Source organism: Fringilla coelebs (assembly GCF_963513975.1).
Source record: "Fringilla coelebs genome assembly, chromosome: 13".
Lineage (NCBI taxonomy): Eukaryota > Metazoa > Chordata > Aves > Passeriformes > Fringillidae > Fringilla > Fringilla coelebs.
Genome location: NC_140039.1, coordinates 14687332 through 14701145, shown reverse-complemented (window position 1 = coordinate 14701145; position 13814 = coordinate 14687332). Strand labels below are relative to the sequence as shown.

The 13814-nt window shown below is 35.5% G+C and overlaps 1 protein-coding gene across 6 annotated transcripts in view; it reads left to right on the top strand.

Moving 5' to 3' along the window:
• FHIT (fragile histidine triad diadenosine triphosphatase) overlaps positions 1-13814 on the top strand; it is a 516963-nt gene that overhangs the window by 18856 nt on the left and 484293 nt on the right. Inside the window, exon 2 of one of the 6 annotated variants that reach the window (XM_084214239.1) lies at positions 6670-6752. The exons of 4 other annotated variants lie outside the window; for them this stretch is intronic. The gene's annotated coding sequence lies outside the window, so the exon portion shown is untranslated. Of the gene's footprint in view, positions 1-6669; positions 6753-13814 lie in introns of those variants that run through there. One more of the 6 variants, XM_084214237.1, reaches the window with a different exon arrangement.

Genomic DNA, 13814 nt, shown 5'->3' with positions numbered 1-13814 from the left:
ATCAGTGAGAGCTTTGCTCTGAATTGATAGTACATAGTTTTAAATAACTTAGACAAGAACAAAACACTTCTAAAATAGAGTGCTTGAGGGGAAAGTAGGTTTTCACACTGTAAACAGTGTTCTTTGAAAGCTGGAAGAAGGGAAAAAATCCTGAAGAGTATTATTTTTTTTTAGAGCACAGTACAGTAATTTAAATCATTACATTAATTGAACATTTGTCTATTTGTAGTGTTTTTGCTTTGTGGATGTCAGTAAGATGAATGGTTGAGAAAAGAAGTGAAAGAGAAGTAGTAGTGGGTACGGTTCAAAACAAAGTAATTAACATTCATGGGGTGTAAATTGTGGGTAATGTGTTAAGTTCACTTTCCTGAAACTGATTTAGTGGTGTTATAAACTGCTACCTGTAACTGACTTAGCAAATCTACAAACACAAATTTTGTGATAATATGTTCCTCAAGTTTTAAGTGAGGATGTTCAACATCTTGTATTGTATCAATGAATCTTATTTTATTTCATCATAAATGTTTTGCAAAATTTCATTTCATTGTAAAGTTTAAATTCTGCATCCAACCGGTGTTGAATCCTTTTCTTTTGGAAGGTGGTGCTTAAACCTGAATGCCTCTCATTGTAGTTCTAAGCCTAAAATAGGGCAGATATTTCTTAAACTATTTAGTTGACAGTCTATCAGCCCAATGAGATACTGACAGGATTTCATAGTATGCAGATGGTGGAGGAAAAGATAGTATTTCACTGTTAGCATTTTGTTTCTGATGACAATCCAGTTATTAGCTTGCTGGTTTTCTCACAAAACATAGTATGTGGCTACCTAATTAGATTGCTTTAAAGCCTGTTGGAAATGCTGATATGTTTCTTGTAATCCTTTTGCCTTGGGTTGCTCTTGTTAAAGGCTAACTTCTCAGTCTTGGAAAAAAGGCTTGTTCACTGGGCTAAACATGAAAAATGCATTATGCTCGATGTTCTGCTTGATGCTCTTGGTTAAAGTGTAATGTGCAACAGAATTCTCTCTATACTGTGGCTCTTGAAGCTGTAGCTGCTGGGCAATAATGGCAAAAAGGTGCTCAATTACAGTTATAGGGACTCTACTTAATCATGGTTGGTGAGAGATTAAACTTTAATCATTCAATTAAAGCTTTTGGCCAGCTTTTTTTAGAAGAATATCAGTAATGAAAAAACTTGGTCTGTGTAAATGTCTGTTATTTGACACTGCAGACAGCATTGTCTTTGTACAGCATACGGCATATATATTGCACTGGAAGGGTTTGCATTTAATCAAGTACTCGAAGAAATTGGAAGGATTTTTTTTTTTTAATGCTTTAAATTGTCCATGAATGGAACCTACATGTCCAAGACTACACTGTACACTTTTAACTACTAAAAAGGGAACCCACACTTCTGTGTGAGAGCAGTAAGACTGAAATGTGGTTTTAGGGAATTGCTTATTTAAAGGCAGTCAAAGGCAGTTGCAGAGAACTGAAGTCACCAAGAAGATTTAGTGTAATCAGGGTTAGTACAAAACTAAAGTTTGAAGCTATTCAGTTGTCTTGTGAGCAAAAGCAGATCCCAAACTGGCATGTATTTATTGTTTTATCGATAGTACTTCTGAAGGAGAGCTACTGAAACACATCTTTAACTTCACACCACAATTTTGTATCTCAATCTATTCTTCATTTTCAAATTATTCGAAGAATTTCTTGGAATCTCTGCCAATATTCTCAAAGAAATGATGCGAGCAAGGAAGGTGGAAAATAACCTGTTTGTTCCTACTGCTGTCCTGGAATACAGGTGGCTGTGGCCAGGTGGTGTCTGGTGGCTGTCTCAGTCTCAGGTGAGCTGAGCTGAGTGTTCAGGAGCAGCTTCACTGTAGAGAAACTCAGACTTGGGTTCAGTGCCACAAAGTGAGGATGACTTTTGGCCACATTTCTGTTATGAAATATTATAGTCTTTTTGCCCTTTCAGGTATTGGTTCTAATGGTTAGAACACAGAAGCTGCAGTAGCCAGTTGATGCTTTTTTCCAATGTCAGCATTCTGTATTCTGCATGAGGAACATAAATCCTTACCATAATTCACAAGTATAGTTTAAAATAATAGGCAGACCTGTTAACCTGCAGGTAGGTGAACCTGCTTATTCTTGTTATCGTGAAAATGAGATGTTGAATAAGACAGCAGTAATCTGAACCTATTATGTTTTATGCTATTTGAGTCAATACTTTATTATAAACATTTGTTTCAGTAGATTCCTCTAGTTAATGCTATAGTAATACTAAGCACTGTTGCTGTCGCTGTTTATGTAGTTTTGCAAACTGAATTTCTTCCAGGAAAATCATTGCTGACTTCCAAGCCTGGACAATGCTGAAAGGTCCTTAAAAGGACTTGCCCATTTCTTATGTGTTTAAAGACTGATTATAAGAATAAAAATTTAGTGATGAATACAGAATTCCAGTTTAGTTGGAGAGTGGTAGAATGCATTTTTTTCCCCTCTTCTAACTTAGAAACTGATCTGTTTTTTTTCATTTTTTTCCTACCTGGCAAAAGCTAATTCAAGCCAACCAGATTGTACATCCAAAATGTACAGAAATTTGGTCCTATTTACTGAGTATTGCTCCCTGGGTATATCTCAACTTCCCCTCCCTGGACTGACAGATGCCTAAATGTAAGAGATTGTTTTTGTCATGGGAGGCACTGACAAATTCAGTTGCGTGGGTTGTTGGCTCTGTCTGATGTTGTCCCTTCTAATGCTACTGAACAAATCACCTTGCACAAGGTAAGCAGCATGCCCTGTCTGCCTTTTATTGAAAGCTGTTTCTTCTGATCTGTCATGTCATGATATCCTGTTTGAACAGTGTTCTTGAGCAGTCAGTCTTGTGTTCAAGCCAAACTTTCGCAGCAGTTTTCTGTTGCAGAGTGATCTCCTATGCAGCGTTTGACTGTGGATGAGTATCAAAGGGCCTATTCACTACAACATGAAAGGCTTTTACCTGCTGTGACTAAACCATGTTAAATTGTTACAGACATGCAGGTGTACCGTGTGTTGGCAGGAGTGTTCGAGCATAAATACCTTTGTTCAATCACCAGGTAATAAAACCAACAAACTTGATTTTTCTCCTTCATGTGAATTAAAGAAACAGATTGACTAAGGGAGATCTTGCTGAAGGAGCATTTTCTTCTAAAGCAGTTCTGTCTTTCCTTTGAAATATATTTTGTTCACTATATTTTATGGGTCATCTAATTGCACGTTGTTCAGAAGAGGTTTACTGTAAACTCTGCATGGCGTGCTTGCAGTTGTATTGAAAGAGAATGTGATAAGCTACAGCTTTGTTGAATTAATTAAGTACTTCCTGGCTTTGTTAGTGTTCAGAAAACTTGACAACAGTTGTGTTGTACTTTATGTTTTGAAAAAGCTGTATTGTAAATGATACAAGGACAATTTTTTTGCTAGAGTGCTACCTTCTGTTGCACTGGTGATCCTGATGAAAAAGCTAAAAAAGACAGCTCTGGCCATTTTTTCTCATTATCAGCTGCCTAATTGAGTATTTCCCTATGCATATTGTACAATAAAGTCATTTTGTAAAAGTAAGGGAAGGAAGACGTTCCTCTTGGCACTCTTGGTCTAGGAGAAAAAGTTTTGGTAGAGAAAACTGCTCTCCAAAGGAGGAAGAAGCATTAACTGTCTTCAAGAGAACTTTTGGAACAAATACAGGTATGGGCAGCCCTCTTTCTTGGGAGGGGACAGTGTGAAGAAAAATTTCAAACCCCATAAATGGCCTATGGATTCTCTGTACACTAGAGTGTCCATACTGCAGAGTGCCATGTTTGAGCTTCAGTTCTCAGAGCAAGCTGCCATGGGTAGGGATGAGATGTTCACTTTTATTAGAGCTATATTCTAGTCAAGGTTTTCCCTAGGTTTTTTAGAATAAGTAGAATGTACTTGGGATGTGAAAATGAGATGTTGGTTTGCTTGAGAAGGCAATTCTGAGCATCCTGGAGTTTTTTTAATTACAATGATGATGTTTTTAGTGTTTTAGTAAAAAAAAAGAGGCAAAAAGAGGCAAAATACACTTATCTTCAGTCAGATGAAGTAGAGTTAATAATGTATTCCTCTACTTGAAAAACTTTTGAGAAATTTTTCAGAAGATATTTTGATGAGTTCGGAGAGAAGTTGGTGGTATCATTAAATAAGTTGACAACTTCTGTAATCAGCTTTTTGGTATTATAGCTCAAGGGAAAGTCAATAAACTTTGATTCCCAGCATTAATGTAATTATTTTTCCCCTCTTTTTTTTTCTTTTCTGGCTCCTTCTGCAGAAGACTGCAGTAATGTAATATCAGATGGCCAAAAGCAATTCAGTGTTCAGAAAGTCAGTGTCCCCTAGGATGACGTACAAATGTAGGAAGACTGGGGGTGGAATAAATCATTTTCTCTGATCTTGTTAGGGATGAAATTATTATAGAGAAGTAAACGTAATTCACTGAATAATCTGTGAGATAGAGAAGTATGAAGCTCCTTTGATTATCAAAGGTATTTTTTAAAGTTTATTTTGTTTTCCCCTCACCCACAGTATTTTCCTTACACAGTACACAAAAGTGTGTTTTCATTGCCACTTGTTTTGGCAGTTGTAATATACTACTTTAACTCTGCTGCTAAACTACTTTAAGTCAGCTGCTATATTTTGGGCTAATTGGACTATAATTTTCATCTTCTCTTGACCTTGGCCTAGTGAGAAATTACTTAAAATGTTTCAGTGAAAAAACGTGCATTATGTTTCATATTATTTAATTATTCAGATATTAATGTATTCAATTTCATTCTCATAAGACAATATAAGACAGGTGAGATGAGTGAATCATCACAATATAAATGCCCTGGTGACTAGTATAGGCCAAAGAACTTGCAAATTGACCTAAACCCACAAAAGCTTGATCAACCTCCTGTGAAATTATTCTTTTTTATTAAAAAAAAAAAAAAAAAGAAGAATATTAAATGTGATGCACAGAATCTTTAAAACCAAACTTTTCCATAGGTTAATCATCAGTGTGGTTATTTGAGACTGACCAACAACATTCAGTTGGAAGTGTCAGGTGCAGCATTAAAGGTGTGATTTCAGGTGTGATGTAGCAGCTGTGGTTGTGTAAATCTGTTTTCAGTCAAGTAAACAAGCAGCAACTAGTAGCCAGCAGAGCAGACTGGTTTCTGTGCTTGTCTCAGTGTAAGTCTGTCCTGAAGAGTCCAGCACTAAGAACTTTGACTGGGCAAGTACAACTCTATCTAATTCTTTAACTTTTATAGTCTGGGTTTTGAGGTGCATTGCTTTCCAGTTTAAGCCTGAAGTTGCTTAGAATTATCAGTTATTGTTATGAAGGTGTAATGTCCCAAGTGCCTAAATTTAAGGGTTAGAAAGATATACCCAATTGACTGAAGTGTTTATGTTCCAATTTGGGGAGACACTTGCCTTTGAATAGGGTGGACACTTTTTTATTTCATGAATTCAATGAACAGTAAGAGATACTGAATTTACTGCTTGGTGGTTACTCTGTAGTTATTCCCTGGGTAAATATTTGTAGAGCTTTTCTCTGCCCTTCCTCAACTTACAGACATCCAGAGAATGAGTAGATTATGTCATGGTTGTTCTCTCCTTTGTCTATCTTATAACTTCCCCAGAGAAACAGTCTTAGAGCCTTGTCAGTACAGAAGAACAGGTTTCACAAAGCAGTTACAGGTTTGGATGATACAGATGAGCATATCTTATAAATTCCACTATGTGCATTATTATACAGTGAGAATTTGGTGACTTGTGGTAATTATATTCTGTGGTCTTTCAAAAGAAGGACCAAGCTCACATAATTGGCTTAGGTACTTTGAAAAACGGTACTTTTTGATGTTTCACTTAAACAACTGATATTTTCTGGCATTTAATAGGGAAAATATTTTACTATGTGTAAAACTGAACGTGAACAAAGTAATCTAAATGTTCCTTCCTTGTGGTTTCTCCTGGTTTTTTTCTTATTTCCTTTTTGGAAGAAATTGGTAATCAGAATAGCAGACCTCTGGCTGATAAGACCTGTTTTGTGTAGCTGTAAGTAGGGGTACCCTTTGCAATGCTGACTGGCCTTGCATATACCAAGAGCTGATTTTTCTTGCCTCCTGGCAAGAAAGCAAGATCACGATGCTTTATTATTGAGGCACGTCCTTGAGTAGTGTAGCCAGATATTAACAAAATTTACCAAATGGAAACTTTATTTCTGCAGGTAGTAAAACTGTGTTGAACTTCTGTTGTTGCTGTGTGTGCTTTGTTTTTCTTGTCTCACTTTCTTAAAATGGTTGGTTTGTTTGTTTTTTCTGAAGGCATAGTTTCACCTTTCCTGAGCATGCATTTTACCCTTTGAAGTTATCATTAGAGTATTTCCTTTGGCAATATATTTTATTGGAACATTAGCAATGCAGTTGAGTTACTGAAAAATGTGGGAGCTATGGGCACACGAGGCTTGTCTGGTAGTTTTGTATTAGTAATAGGATTTTTTTTTTTAGTGGTCTTTAGAAGAGACAACTGTTGGTAATGTTTACCTTGGCAAAAACAAGGCATTGGGAGTAGAATAAGCCATAAAGAGAATATGGAGGTAATACATGATAATAATGATGGTGCTTATTAGCAGATGACACATTTGCATGTGAAACAGATTGGATAAAGAGCTGTCCTGCACACTCTACTTCTGGAACAGCCAGTGCCAGTTGATAAGTAAGTATTTAATGGGCTTGATGACTTTTTGCATGATTGCTTGAAGAAACTCTGTGGTTACAGTTGATGATAGCATTTGCATAGTGTCTTGTATTTTCTTCTTAACTATGTGTATATAAAGATCTTTAAATTTCTATTCATGGTGCTAACATTTACATAGGTTCAAAATCCTGAATGACCCAGCAAATTTTATATTTTGAAGTAATCTTCCACAGGCAGTTGACTGTATGACTAATAGAATTACGTATGCGTAAAATTGCTTTTACTGGAGAAGCCAAAATGCAGAATAATAGCTTGTCAAACTGTCATTTGCCAGTGAGAGTGTAGATTTTGTAGTCCAAATTAGGTTGTGTTCTTTTTCTTTTTGTCAGGTCACATTCTAATAACCATATTGTGCATTAAACCCTGTGATTATCTGAACACTTGACAGATGGTAGGATGTTAATTTATATGTAAGAGACAGTGATTGCCTGTGCAGCAATGGCATTCAAAAAAATATGAAATATCAAAATTCCCTTTTTTTGTTATGTCTTCACTTATTTCAGCAAGGTAATTCCAGCAGAGGAATATTTTGTGTAGCTAAATATATGCTTCATTTACTAGTATTAACAGGTTTTGGAGTTCTGAATCTTAATTTTTATATAGACAGGTGTTTATGTGATGGTCTAGTATACAAGAAAATTGTAGAGTACAGTGAAAGTGAAAGAAGTTATTATATTTATGAATCTAAAGTTTTTAATATGAATATGTTTTGAGGAAAATGAGATTACTTTTAGGTTTACTTAATAGTTACTATGATACCCCTGAGTTGGCTTCATGATAACAAATTGTCCTAACTTTTACTGGCCCTCCATTAATTGTTATCAAAATGAGTAGTTAGTTGCTCCTAATATCTTAATTGTAATCTTAACTTGTGTAAAATGTCATGGGAAAAAGTGTGTTTGAACCCAAAGGATTTTGCCTTTTTTCTGGATTTGAGACAGTTGAGGCAGTAACATAGAGCTGAGGGAGAAGTGTAAAAAGTGTCACAGTTCAGCACCACACACTCGATGAAACTTGAAATAACTTTCTAAAGCTGCAACACAAATACCCAAAGAAACAAGCTAAGGTGATACTTTCCTTTAACAGTGCTTTTTTCTGAAAATTCTTTCTACTTTTAAATCTTGTCAAGGCATTCCTTATTCCCTTCAGTTTATTGTATACAATTCCTCTCTACCTGTGGTTCACAGGATTTCCTATCTGTTACTGATTGCTTATCAATGTTACTCATATTATCTTCAACTAAATGGTAGCACCTTTGAGTTGAAGAAGTTTCCTTTTTATGAGTCAAAGTCCCCAAAATACTTGACTTTTGAAATAAGAGTTTAAGTTTGTTGTTTTTTAGTACTGAGGAAAAGAAAAAGAAGAGGCCAAGTATTTAATTTGCTTGAAACAGTTTTCCAGCAGAAGGGAGTTGAGGTAGAAAATCCCAAGTCTTAATGATGTATTTTTGCAGTTCAATTGTCTTTGGCTGAGACATCATTATTATGCATTTATAATAAATCACTGCTGTATTTAGGTATTCAGTAACTCTTGACTTATGTAAGAATAAGTTCCTTATCACTTAGAAAGTTCCTTAATCACTAAGAAAATTAGTTTTCTCTAAACTGTTTCAGTACACCAAGAAAGGAGTCATCAAGCCCTAGAGAGTGGTAAGTACTTTGCTTGTGCCACAGCAGCATTGTGTTGGTGTTTTCAGTGTGTGGGAAAGGCTGTGAATTGGTACTTCCAGAGTGCAGACAGCAAAGATCGTTTCTGTTGAGTATATAAGTTATGGAAATTCCTTGTTGGCTTCATTGCTTGGGGGAAAATGTGGTCCTCAGTGTAGTCAACGTGTGTTATGTAAATACTTACTATAGAACTATTGTCTCTGAAGCATAATTTTCTTTAGGAAGAAGAACATGTACAAGAATTTCACAAACAAAATAGGTTGTACTTCGTAGGCTGCTACTTTAAGCTGAATGTTGTAACCTTTCAGGCATTATGAAAGCATAATACAGAAGTGAAAGAGTGTGTTTTAATTAAAGAGAGCAAACTTTTCTGAAAGCAATGATGTATGGATGTTCAGGTTCCAGGGAAGCCTGGAACTGCTTCTAAATTTTTTATTTTGAAGAACTTTTTGTGGCATAAAGCCTGTTTCCCTTAAAGAGAGCCATGTGCTCAGGTAAGAATTTGCCAACCATGCTAGCTGGAAGAAAGAATGTTGGTGCTCAGAACTCTCAAAAAGTTGGTCCCGCATCTTCTCAAATTCCCCTTTGATTCTGAATAACCCTGGTAACCCTTTGAGAGGTCAGTTACCTCATCGACCCTGGTTTCATCTCTCACCTTGTAGGTTTTGCAATGAACTCCTTCCTGTTGCAATCTTTTCTTGAAGGCAGATAAGAATCAGGGAGCGAAATAATAAAAAGTACAGTGAATGCTTCAATATTTGCACTGGAGCTACGTTGGAAATGAAGTTTACAGCTTTGCAGTCAGAAGTAGATTCTGTGTTAATGATTCTGGTGCCCTGGCAGACTCTGAGTAATTCTTCAAAGTTGATTGCAATGTTTGTGGCTGCTTGTGATGAGAATCTGAATTCTGTAAATGCATAGTGATAATTCTGTATGTAGCTGAAAGAATGCTTGTAATTTGTGCCCTTTTTTTGGTTATTTTTCTTGTGAGTTTTGGTATGGTGTGGAGTATAGTCTCAGTGCAGCTAAAGTCACTTGAGTACTACTTATGAAGTGACATTTTACTTGACAATGAGGTGTGTTTTCAAATAGGAATTATGTTTCAAAGTACTGTTTGAAATACTGAGCTTGTTTCTCTTTCTACAGTATATCCATCTAAAGATCTCTCAGCATTTCATAAGCATTAATGAAATAAGCCTCACTGCAAGCCCAGTATTATCCCAATTTCACAGATTGCAGGGAGGTTAATTAACTTGCCCAGAGTCACTCAGTGGTCTGTGATGAAAATTGGTTTCTATTTAAAAATGGATTTGTCATCTCATGCTTCATCCATTAGGCTGTGGTTCCAAAATAATATTTGTGGTTGCAAATAATGTTTGGCTTGTTATCAAGTTACCATAAGCTTTGTCTATGCACCAAATTGAGTTGAAGTGACCAAATCAGTTTTAACTCTACCTTTGTACATTCCAGCTGAATGGAGTTGGGTTTGAGCTGGATTTAATCTAAAAGAAATTTAAACCAGGTAAATAGAGGCATAGACTTGGCATTAAGTTTATTTAATATGCAAATTTGTGCATAATTTATGTCAAAGGACCAAGTAAAACTAATGTTCCTATTTGGTCTGAGTTTTTAATAGAAGCATTATAATTTCACTTAATCTGGTTTAACAGATATAGCATAATTTGAAAAATGAGGAGAAAAGAAATTTTTCAAATAACTTTAGAAGTCCATCAGGCATGTGACCTGTTCATTCCTATTATTTCAGTTGTATAGCCACCATGTTTAATTAAAAAAAACCCATAAAAATTAGTTTCCTGTTGTGTTTTCACTTTCATTAATGAAACATACAAATTCAGCTGGAGAAACTTATTAGTTTTCAAATATAAAACTTTATTTCTGTGAGAATCCTTCTCTATAGTTTTGGTGGCTGGGTGGGAAAGAAAGTGATGTAGAAGAGAGGGCTTTATTTTTCTTGATTTATAGCTCCATTTTCCCTTGTTCTTTACCCAAGTATGCAAATCTGGTTGTACAAGTGTTGATGTTTGGGTCTTAAGAAACCTGCAACTTCTTCACACTCCCACTGTTGACTCTTTATGTATCCTCTGACAGGTCATTTCAACTGGTTTTAATGTAGTTTCTGGCACAATTGGCATAATGCTTGCAAAATGCTTTGAAAAGTTGAAATCTGTTTTGATTGGGAAAGTATTAATGTTATTATAAAAGTGTAGGAAGCTTTTCAAAATGGAATGATCTTTGGTTTTGACTTTAGATTTAATCTAGTAAATCCCAGCTAAATGTAATTCTGTTTAATGAAAAAGACTGGAATTCCTCACCTAATTAACAGCACTTGACTTTATGCATCAAAATGCCTGATTTTAAAATAGCTATTTCTTTCAAGTTTGGGTTTTTTTTTTGTTAATGAAGTATTTTAGGGCATAAACATTTTTTTTAAAATGCCACATAAATGTCTCCATATAATTGCTAATTACCTGTAATGCAACACCTATGTAGGGCATGCAGTTGTGGATCTTTCCTTTGAGCATTGCTGCATCTAAGGTACTGCAGTAATGCATAGCTGAGTGTTAAATTTAAACTAATTTTTTTGCATGTTTAAATGCAGTAAATCTTTAACATCTAAGTTAATACATTCAAATATATATATTTTTTAGAAATAAGATGTTCAATGAGCTTTTTGGTATTCCCTCCTCATTATCCTTCCTTTCACATTCCTTGATTTTGTTTCAAGGCCAGCATATTTTTGTAGCTCACCAACTGAGGTTTTTCTTTTTTTTTTTTTTTTTTTTTCTCCAAGCAATGAGAAAATTTCTAAGACTGTTCTGAAGGTAGTGGTCTACTTAGTGCTGACAGCAAAAATCTGTCTCTTGACTTGTATTTAATTTCCATAAGGACACTGTGGTCTGTAAGTGCAATATAATATAAATAATGCAACATGCCAACCAGGAAAAAGAGTTTGATTTAATTAATGTTCATCCAACACATTAGTCCTTCATTACATATAATTACTTGGGGACTCTAAGTAGGCACAGCTGTAATATGGCTGGTGTTAAAGTTGAGATTTCTCAATAATGCATCTCATAGGTTACTTTTTCATGTTTCCTTCAAGTTCCCTTCTCTTAGTGTTGTGCAGAAAATGACTTCAGTCAGAAGTGGATTGACCAGGGAATGTTTAGTCTTGCTGCCACTCAGATGTCTTGGAGAGCAGACTGAATTGTTCAGTTACAGGGATGTTAATTTTATATCAGGTAAAAGCTTTCTGTGTTTGTCAGACTATTCCTTGAACACAAAGTGATTGCACCCCCGAGGCAAAGAGCCTCAATGAAAAGTGGCTTTACATAAATACAAACTAAATTCCAAGCCAAACAATTCTTAAACTTCAAGAACATGTTGCAAAGGAAAGGAGAGTGCCAGCCAAAGGCATATGTCAAGATTTGTCTAATTGTATTTGTACTGTACAACAAAGAATAAAGTTATATGTTTCACCAGCGTATTTAACGTCATAGTATTTGTAGTCTTGGTCTTAAACTGCATTGTTGGAAGCATTTATTTGTCACTTTTTGTACATATGGGTGCTTTTAATGGGACTTAATGATTTGCATTTGCCTTTGCATCTAGCTAATGTACTTCACTGTAAAAGAAACGTTGTCCAGTCAGGTAAAAAATTGTTCTGTGTACCTGGCTGTGCTGAGAACAGAATTTGCTGAGAGTAGCACCCAGATTTTCTGTGAATGGAAGTCCAATCTCTTCTGTTGATTTATTCCTGAATAGAAATAAATTTTGTGTGATATTGTCAGAAAAAAAAAGACGTGCCACTGTCGAGGGAATAGATAATCAGGTAACGTGTACTTTTGTGGCTAGGACAATATTCATTGGTTGTGTATCACCTAATGACAGAGTCAGGTTTGTTCTAGTCAATATTTTCTCTTAATATTGCCTTCAAATATTTTGAACATTGAGTTGGTGTTGTCTCTGCCCAAAAAATAGGACATCGTGTCCCAGGTCAATTAGATGCTGTTGAGGATTTATTGCAGGTTTGTGTAGGTATGTTTGAATGTTTTGTCAAAGTTTGAAATTAAAGGGTTCATTATTATTATTGGTAGATTGTGCTAACTTATTTAGTGTTTCTTTGTAATTGTTGAAGGTTAAATATCTTCAGTCACAGTTTGCTCGGATTTATGGACTGACAGTTCCAGGCAGGGTGTGGGAGTTTTCTTTTTGCCCATGTTTCCTACAGCCCTCAGGGTTTTCACAGCCTTTCCATATTTTCCCTCATGTTAAAGCCTTTTGGTTGGTAAATAAGACTTAGTAATAGTAGTAATGTAGTTCCTCTGAGCACTTGGGCTTGGGAAGGCTAATACCTGCTGCCAAGGGAGTGAGCATCAAAAGAGACCATGGATTAATGCTGACTCTGAAAGTTACCTTTTTTCATTCAATCTTATTTCTAACAAGTCTGTGGCATGTCAAGAGCATAAGAATTCTGCCCTTCTAAAGTCTTGCATGTAATAAATAGAATTGTTTTATTAATACTCAAATTTGTTGTAGTTCTGTCTGGTGACTCTGAAATGATTTTATGAAGGATTTAAAAAGCATTAAACAATCTATTATAAAGACATCTTAATAAGTGAAAATTTTGCAGGAAAACTGACTTCCTTTTTTCTTGATAAGAATAAAAGGAAAACAGCCTAGTTCAACTTAGGGGCAGACCACAGTGCTGAAGGTGTGCCTGATCAAATGGCTGTTGAAGATAGTAATTTATGAACAGGAAAAATGTTTAGAAGATTTTTTTCCTGACTTGCTTTGAGCATAATGTACAGAAATGTGTAATATAGGAGACAGAGTATGTTATTGGCTGACTTAAGAGAAAAATGAAGTTGTAGCAAAAGGTTGGTTTTTCTTTTTGTGTCTCTATGTCTGTGTTCAACCTTTTTTTTCACCATAGCCCTGCTTTCCACTTTTCTATTGCACTTAAATACTTCGGTGTGGTTCTCTGAGAGCTGAAGACAAAAAAAATGTGGATTTAGATCTAAATAATGAAAAGCAGGGATGAGAAGCATCTGATTCTTATTTATGCTTATAGCTGGAGTATAAGAACCGTGTATCAGCAACAGAAACTGGAAAGTAAAAATGAACAAAAAAGGTGTTCCTGTGCTTTGGCAGCACATGTAGCTTAACGTGGGAGTTACTTTGTGCTAATAAGATTGTGTTTCATGCCTAAAAGTGATGTTAAACACAAATGAAAACCTTTTCTAGCTATTATAACAACTATGAGCTTCAAATTAATGTTGGTTTATACCTGCTGCTGCTTTAACATAACAGCCCTCACAGTGGAATGCCT